This window comes from Euprymna scolopes, chromosome 5, assembly GCF_053919585.1.
Source record: "Euprymna scolopes isolate OS-2025 chromosome 5, ASM5391958v1, whole genome shotgun sequence".
Lineage (NCBI taxonomy): Eukaryota > Metazoa > Mollusca > Cephalopoda > Sepiida > Sepiolidae > Euprymna > Euprymna scolopes.
In genome coordinates, this window is record NC_136486.1 from 35099066 (window position 1) to 35107613 (window position 8548).

Genomic DNA, 8548 nt, shown 5'->3' on the forward strand with positions numbered 1-8548 from the left:
GTTTTAGTCCGGCTAAATGAGCTATTTGATGGAACTATGTGTTGTTAAATTTTTTATTGGGAACTTGGAATATTAAATAAATATTTGACATACAGCACACACACACGCACGCACGCACGCACACACACATACATTATATATATATATATATATATATATATATATATATATATATATATATATATATATATAATAACTGTTGAGCAATTCGGCTGCTGCTAAGCGAGCAGTGAATTAAAAATATTTTGACATTGTACAAATATCTAAGCTCAATTTGTTTACACAAAGAGCATATATATATATATATATATATATATATATATATATATATATATATATTTCGTACAACTGGTAATTAGTAAAAACTTGAAGAGAGTGCTCAATACTATTGCAGAGTAAATATGTTTTATTTATGGTTCCACTTCTACGAGGCCTGACGTGGCTGTTAAATCGTAAACATGGTCTAACATTTGAAACATATGCAGCCAATCAGATAAAACGGTAATAAAAAAATAAAACACACACACACACACACACACACACACACACATATATATATAATCTTCTAACTAATAGCAATCTGCCTTCCTTCACTGATGATTGCGAAAGCACGAAACACTAGCGTTTGTAATATAAGAATTATATATACATATATATCCATCTCTCTCCATCTCTCTCTTTATATATATATATATATATATATATATATATATATATATATATATGCATATAATTGTTTTATCGATTGGTTTCCTAGATGTAAATCTAATGAAAGTCGCGTGATTATTAAAGAGTGCTCAATAGAGGAGGGAGCTGTTATATAGTCTGTTTATTATACAAACATTATTGGTTACATATGTGCATACATGTTTCAGTGAAATACCAATTCAAGTATAACACTTCTTCAGACCAAAAGAGAATTGATATTGAAACAAACGATACATCTTTATTCGATTGGCAAAATTTTAGAATAATTGTAAAGAAGTGAACCATAGCGGAAATTCAGTCGACTAAAATAAGATGGAAAACGGGGTGAAGAAAAGGGGGAAAAATGGGGAAGTTGCATGTAACAAATATATATATATATATATATATATATATATATATATATATATATATATATATATAATATTGTAAGGGAGATTCCAATGAAATCTTTACTCAAGCACGTGACATATTTTTCGTTTAAGATTTATACCTAACGTGACATGCGTTTGAGAAAGAATACTGTGGAACAGAAATTTTCTCAAATCAATAACTGATATTCTTGTTATGGTCTCCTCTACTTTTCGGCACGGAAATATCGCTTAGCACTGATAGTTCAAAGTATTTGATGTGTCCATCATTTCGCCAATACATAGGGATATCTGTTTGGCACCCCTCTAAATTTCAAGCGTATTTGATTTGGCAACGTCTGCAGTCACTCTGGGGGTTAAGCCCGCAAGGGTATCACCTTGACTGATATTCGATCTCACTGGCATTATTAGACATTATCTTTTTCTGATACCTTTTTTTACGAGATCTTTTTTCTTTTTCGTTTTACGAAGAGTTTTTGGCTGAGACTATTATCGATGGGAGTCTGTGTGTGCTTTAACCCTAACCCTAACCCCCAATAACCATCGTAAGCCAAAGTGAAAAAAACTATATTGTTTTCATAGTGCAGACGTGTTAACGTGTGCGTGAGTGCGTTCAGTGTACAGACCCTGACTATCCGCTTGTCGTGCTAGCCCAAAGTGCATGTGCGGTTTCGACAACACCTGCAGTAACAATTGTATTGTTTCATTGGTCTCCGCCGCGACTGAAGGATCCTCTCCCCAAACAAAATTACAACACAAAACAAGTAACACAGTTCAATTTGCACACACACACACACACACACACACACACACACACACACACACACACACACACACACACACACACACACACAATTATTCACTGACACGTGTTTCGTCGTCTACGACTCATCAGAGTGACTTTAGATTCAGCCTCTCTGATGAGTCGTAGACGACGAAACACGTGTCAGTGGATAATTACATTTTAAAGGGGATACTAAATTGTTCAAAGGGAAAATTATTCTCAACTCACTTTTAAGTAAAAGTGCACTTTTTTTATGAATAATTAAATTAATTCAAAAAAAAAGTATCGGTAACAAAAACAAATAATCCCCCCCACATATATATATATATATATGACTATCATATATAACTATCATGTACTAGCAAGCCGCCCGGCACTGTCCGATCTTAATATAAGCTTAAATACGACATTTTGATTAATGCAGTTTTCGTATTTATTATTATATTATATTGAACCCAATATATAGTAATGATTCAGAAAATATAAAAAAAACAAAAAAACGATTCGTTCGTCATTACAGAGGATCGAACCCAAAATGTTTAGCTTACGATTTACTGTTTCCTTTGACATTAATGCCTGAGCTATGAAGACATGTTTGCTGAAAGGCTAAAAATTAAAACACGAACCAATAACTTTCACGTTACGCGTGCATATTCGTAATGCCGTCGTTCGATTTCCACCTGGAAACGGGAAAATATGATGTAAAAAAATGAAATCTGCTTCATTCGAAACCTTAACCCTGATCTAATAATTATTTTTTAAAAACAAACATTTTCACCTGGTCAAAATGATAAGACCACTGATAATTTATCTAACAAAAAAGGCAATTATAAATTACTGAAAAGGGTCTCAGTATTTAGTATAGCCTTCATTATTACGAATTACTTCAAAAATTCTCTTCGGCATGCTTGCGACTAAGTTTTTTATCAGTTGCGAAGGAATTTTATCCCATGTACTGAAAACTGAATCAGAAAGTTCCTTTATCGAATCATACTGAGTTCCATCCTTGAACACTTCTTTTGCCATCCATCCCCAGAGATTTTCAATGGGATTGAGGTCCGGGGAACATGCTGGATGATCTAATAATTCTATATTATTTGAAGAAAAGTATTCTCGTGCTTGCCGAGAAGTGTGTATCGCAACGTTGTCTTGCTGGAAAATCCAATTTCTTCCACACAGACGTGGACCTTCAGTCCTGATAGAAGCATTTTCAAGCATTGAAATGTACTTCAATGATGTTTGCCGGCCTTTCACTACTTGCAACTTTAGGGTCCCTGCTGAGTAGAAAGCACCCAGATTATTAAAGACCCTCCTCCACTATGCCGAGTTGAAAAAGTCTCTTTGGGCAAATTTTTATCATGCCAATAGTGTTGAAATCCATCTGGACCATCTAGATTAAACTTTTTCTCATCGGAGAAAATTACATTTTCCCACTTCTCTTCATCCCAAGTCTGTTATTTGGCGGCATATTTAAGTCCGTTAGTTTTGTGCTGTTTAAGAAGACGTGGTTTCTGCAGTCGCTTTAAATGATTGAAATCCTTCATTTTCAGATCTGATGGTTTTAGGACTACATTCTGCTGCCGTTTGGCTTTTCAATCGACTTGAGGTCATACTGGATTTTTTTTAAACTTCTTCTGATACGGCGATCCAGTGTTGGGGTTATTTTTTGTTTTGGTCGACTTGGACTCTTTTTGTGCCCATATTGATTTGGATTTCTTAAAAAAATTGTGATGACCGTTTTGCTACGATTCACTTCGTTTGCAATGAATCTATGGGAGAGTCCACCCCTATTAAGCTCAAATATCCTTCCTCTCTCAAACTCTAATAATGGTTTCCCTTTTGCCGTTTATAATTTAGTAAGATGTTTTTTATCCACTAACAAGTTGCTTTTAGTAACATAGAAAGCTTTTCGTATTCATTTTTTTCAAAACTAGCCGATTTTATTGAAGTGGTCTTATCATTTTGACCAGGTGAATTATATATATATATATATATATATATATATATATATATATATATATAAATAATTATTATATATATATATATATATATATAATTATTAGATCAGGGTTAAGGTTTCGAATGAAGTAGATTTCACTTTTTTTCCATCATATTTTCCCTTTTGGCAATGGTTTCAACCATTTGTTTGATTAAAAATTCGATAATATGCTTAAACGCTTACTTTCTTAAGTGGTCTTATGATTTTGACCAGGACTATATATATATATATATATATATATATATATATATATATATATATATATATATATATATATATATATATATATATATTTGTGTGTGCATTTATGTATATGTATATATATAAGAAAATAATTCGCTGAATTCCAGTGATGAGTTTGTTTTATTATTATTATTTTCTAAAGGTTTTACAGCCCTGTTTCGATGACCACCAACACGCTAGTAAATATACTCGTAAATCTCTCTATTTTAGCAACAGTCACGTATTTAGCAGCAGCCGTATGACATGTATAAAAATAACCAAGACAGTGCGTGAGCTGATATTACAGTTGGGGAAGAGAAAGGAAAGAAAATGGGAGACAAAAAATGCACCACGGAGTGGAGGACCGTCATACCGGCTGGCGTGAGAGGGGCGTGTGGCCACGTGGTCGGCGAAGGCGTTTTTTTTTTTAGGGCGGGGGCACGTGTTCGATATGACAGAATTTTTGTTAACGACATGGCGAACTAATAGGCTTAAAAACAAGATGCGATGTGTTATTTTGAAAGTACCATAAATAAATGTCTTTGTCAAAATGGTCATTACTGACCAGCCGTGACACTCTTCACGAATCTTTTCCACTGACTCCCGTTCTGTGCCATTCTGAGTAAATATACTTAATATGCGGTAAATCTTGTGAGAGATTAAGAAAACAATGAAAATAAATCGATAAAAATAAAAAAGGTAAAAAACAGGTTAAATAATTGAAAGCTCAATGGTTTTCCTTTGTCTTCCTAGTGCATATATATATATATATATATATATATATATATATATATATATATATATATATATATATATATATAATTTAAGAAAATAATCGGATAGATTCCAAAGACAAGTTTTTTTTTGTTTATATTTTGTTTATTATTTTGTTTATAATTTGTTTTATTTTATTATTTCCTGTTTTATCATTTATTTATTGTTTCTTATTATTTCTTTTCTTATTCTTTCTTTTATTATTTTATTTATTGTATATTTGTTTTCTTCACTACCAACAAGACAGTAAATGCACCTAAATAAGCGGTAAACCATAATTTTACAGAGAGTCGGAGGGAAAGAGAGAAATACGTAGATAGACTAGGCCACACCAGAATAATCACCTGGTATAATCAGCTGCTAATCCTCGGGTATAAAAATCCTTAGTGTCCAGGACGTCTATCATCTGATATGAACATTAATCTTGTAAAAAACCTCACGTATGCAATAGCCACAGCGGAAAACATTATAATTGAATGAACATCATGTTTTAAGTGGATAAATCGAATTCTGGGTGGTCAAACCCCAATCCATACATATTTCTCATTTATTTGCTCTTAGTTTCATATTTCTCATTCATACGCAAAACGTTGGTAGCATGCATTTATGCATTCAACTGAATATGCAACTTTGCTGCATGCTTTCAAAGAATGATAGTCACTACTATCATTATATAACAAGGTCCGTTGTTTAAAGGAACCGAGTTGAGTGACACCTTAAGGGTTAGAGGTGACCCCAGAACGGAAATTGAAGAAACTACGTAACTTCTGCATATGTAAAACAGTCCAGACACGCGCATACAAATGCCGAGACGTTTGCGAAGAAAAAGACTATAAAAAGAGCGTTCCCTCCAAAAGAAGGCATATTGCCAATGACATGCAAGGGGCTACTGTAGTAGAGGAGCAAGTTAATAGGGAGGGAACTTGAATGGAAGTTTTGGGCAGCAAGATATTTGTTTAAATTACATTGAAATTTCTGTATGTTTATACAGGTGGGGAAACCGAGTGCGAGGAGAGAAGTTAAAAGTTATAATGAAGATGGTTGTAATGATAATGAAACTAATGATGACGATGATGATGATGATGATGATGATTATTATTATGATGATGAAGACGATGATTATGATGGTGATGAAGATAATGGTGGTGATAACGATAAGGAGGAGGATGACGATTATGATGAAGATGATTATGGTGATGATGAAGATATTGATAAAGATGATGATGAAGCTGATGATGAAGATCGTGATGAAGATGACGATGATGATGAAATACAAACATGTCCAAACCCAATCATAAATCTAAAAATCCCGAATTGAGAAAAAAAAAACCCGGAAAAATAATGAATATTTTTTTTAAAAATAAAAATAAATTTTCTCTCAAAATCCAAATCGCATCCGATATAAAAAAAAAAAAGAAAAAAAAAGAAAAAAAATATTAGAATAGAAAATGTTCTGGCATCTTGAAACCTTTGATATAAATGGGTGGCACTTTGCTGTCGGTTTGGTGATTCGGGGTTATTTTCACTAAAGAGGGTTTAAGCGCAGTAGGTTCATCGGAGAACATTCGGTAGAAGTACTTGTAAAACAATTGCTGCTATGCAACACTGCAGTGATGTGCAGAGGAGCTTATTATGTAAGGATTTTTTTTTTTTGCTTTTTATCGAAAGGATAGTGTTTGGTGCACAATGGAGCAACACTACTCCATTCCAAGTGGGATAGTAACAAATCGTTTTCTTTTTGGTTGTAACGTTTTGTTGTAACGTTTTGTTGTTGTTATTACAAACTTTTACAATACTAATTTATGTTTTCTTACTCGTTTGAATTCACATGTCAACAAATGAAGCATGCATGGTCCCCCTTGAGTGCACAGTGAACGAGGCATAAAAAAAGTTCAGCATTTGCCCCCCCCCACCACCCCATTTAGCTCTAAAAGTCCCTAGGGGACGTCAAATCCTGGTGAAAATGAACAAACGTTTTAGGCCTTAAAATATGTAAATTTGAGTTCTACACCATGCAAAAAAGAAATGACTAAGTATATCATTGCCCCCCTCCCCCATTTAGCCCCTCCCACCAAATCCCCAAGGCCTTAACATATTTAAATTTGAGTTCAGCACCATGCAAACCTGCTAAATAGACATACACAGAAAATTTTGGACAAATATGGTAAAATAGTAAAAAAAAATAGAGTGTTTTTATTAGCTTTAAAAGAGCCCTTGGGGCACACCTAAAAGTTATCGCGAAGTATAGACAAACAAAATTATATAGAAATCAGTTAGTTACAAATTTTCAGAAAGTTTTATGAAAAATCCAAGTCATCAATTTTTGTAAATATGCACAAAAGTGTCAATTTTAGACATTTTAATCCGAAATCAACCGGATTTTTCCTGAAAAATCCGTTTTGTTACTTTTTTTTTTTACTCAAATCATGTTTAATGTTTCTGCAAAATTTCAAAAAATTCCAAGGCATAGTTATTGAGAAAAGTGCGGACAGACGAACGGACGAACGGACAAGTGTGAATTTACAAATCCTCCCTCATTTTGTCAGGGGACCAATTAATATTTTTTTATTTACCATTAAATTTCGGCTACTGATTGTTAACCATGAAATATGATTTCCCGTCAGCTTGTCGGTTGCCATTTAAGTGTAAATTTAAATATCGTGGTATTTTCGTTTTTTTTTTACTTGATTAAAAAAGTACTTCGTTTTAGGAATTGAACTCTTACGACATTAGAGAATCTTAGAATAACAAAAAAAACGGATATCCGGCTTTGAATAAAGACAAAAAAAGAAAAAAGAAAAAGACAGCAGTTTCAGATTACGCATTTATATAAAGGCACAAATCTGACCGGAAAATTAATGGTTGTTGTATTGTTTCTTTGGCTTATATAAGGTTGAAACATATTACAATTGTTTCAAAAGCATTTTAATAGTAAACACGATTTAAGATAGTTTATCATAGCCAAACAAACACTAATCAGCAAACATCAAATATAAGCACAACTTGTTTGGCAAATGAAAAATTAAGCAAATGTTTATTAGTCCATTATGAAAAGAAAAAATGTGCAAAAGTGATGGCGTGAAAGTAGTGTGCAAAATAAATATCAATCAAAAATGAGATGTAGTTTGCTTGAAGCATTATGGAGAAGCATTATTTAGAAGGCTATCACAATGTGAGGAATGGTATGTAGTCAATGTTGAAGAAGAAAGACGAAAGCAATTGACTATTTGCAAATCAATATGTATATACATATATATCTATAATTGTATATATACATGTATATATGTATATACGTATTGATTGGCAGATTGTCACTTGTTTTCGTCTTTCTTCCTCAACACCGACTACAATTCATCTCTCGCATTGTGATTGCATTCTAAATCTCTCCTACATAAATAACATTATTTTCGAACGTTTCTTTTTAGAATAATTGTAAACTGGATGGCTAAGTTTTAGTATAAATTGTTATAAAATTGTTTATTAATGGTTCTGATATATATATATATATATATATATATATATATATATATATATATATATATGCATCACCATTAAAATAAAAGAAATCACAACTTTGAATAAATAAAGTGTTTTTGAAAACATTCACATGCAAATATATTTTACTATGGGGGGTGGGGATCCAAGAGGACTCCAAACTATGGCCCACCCATCTGGATCATCAAGGCTTGCTCT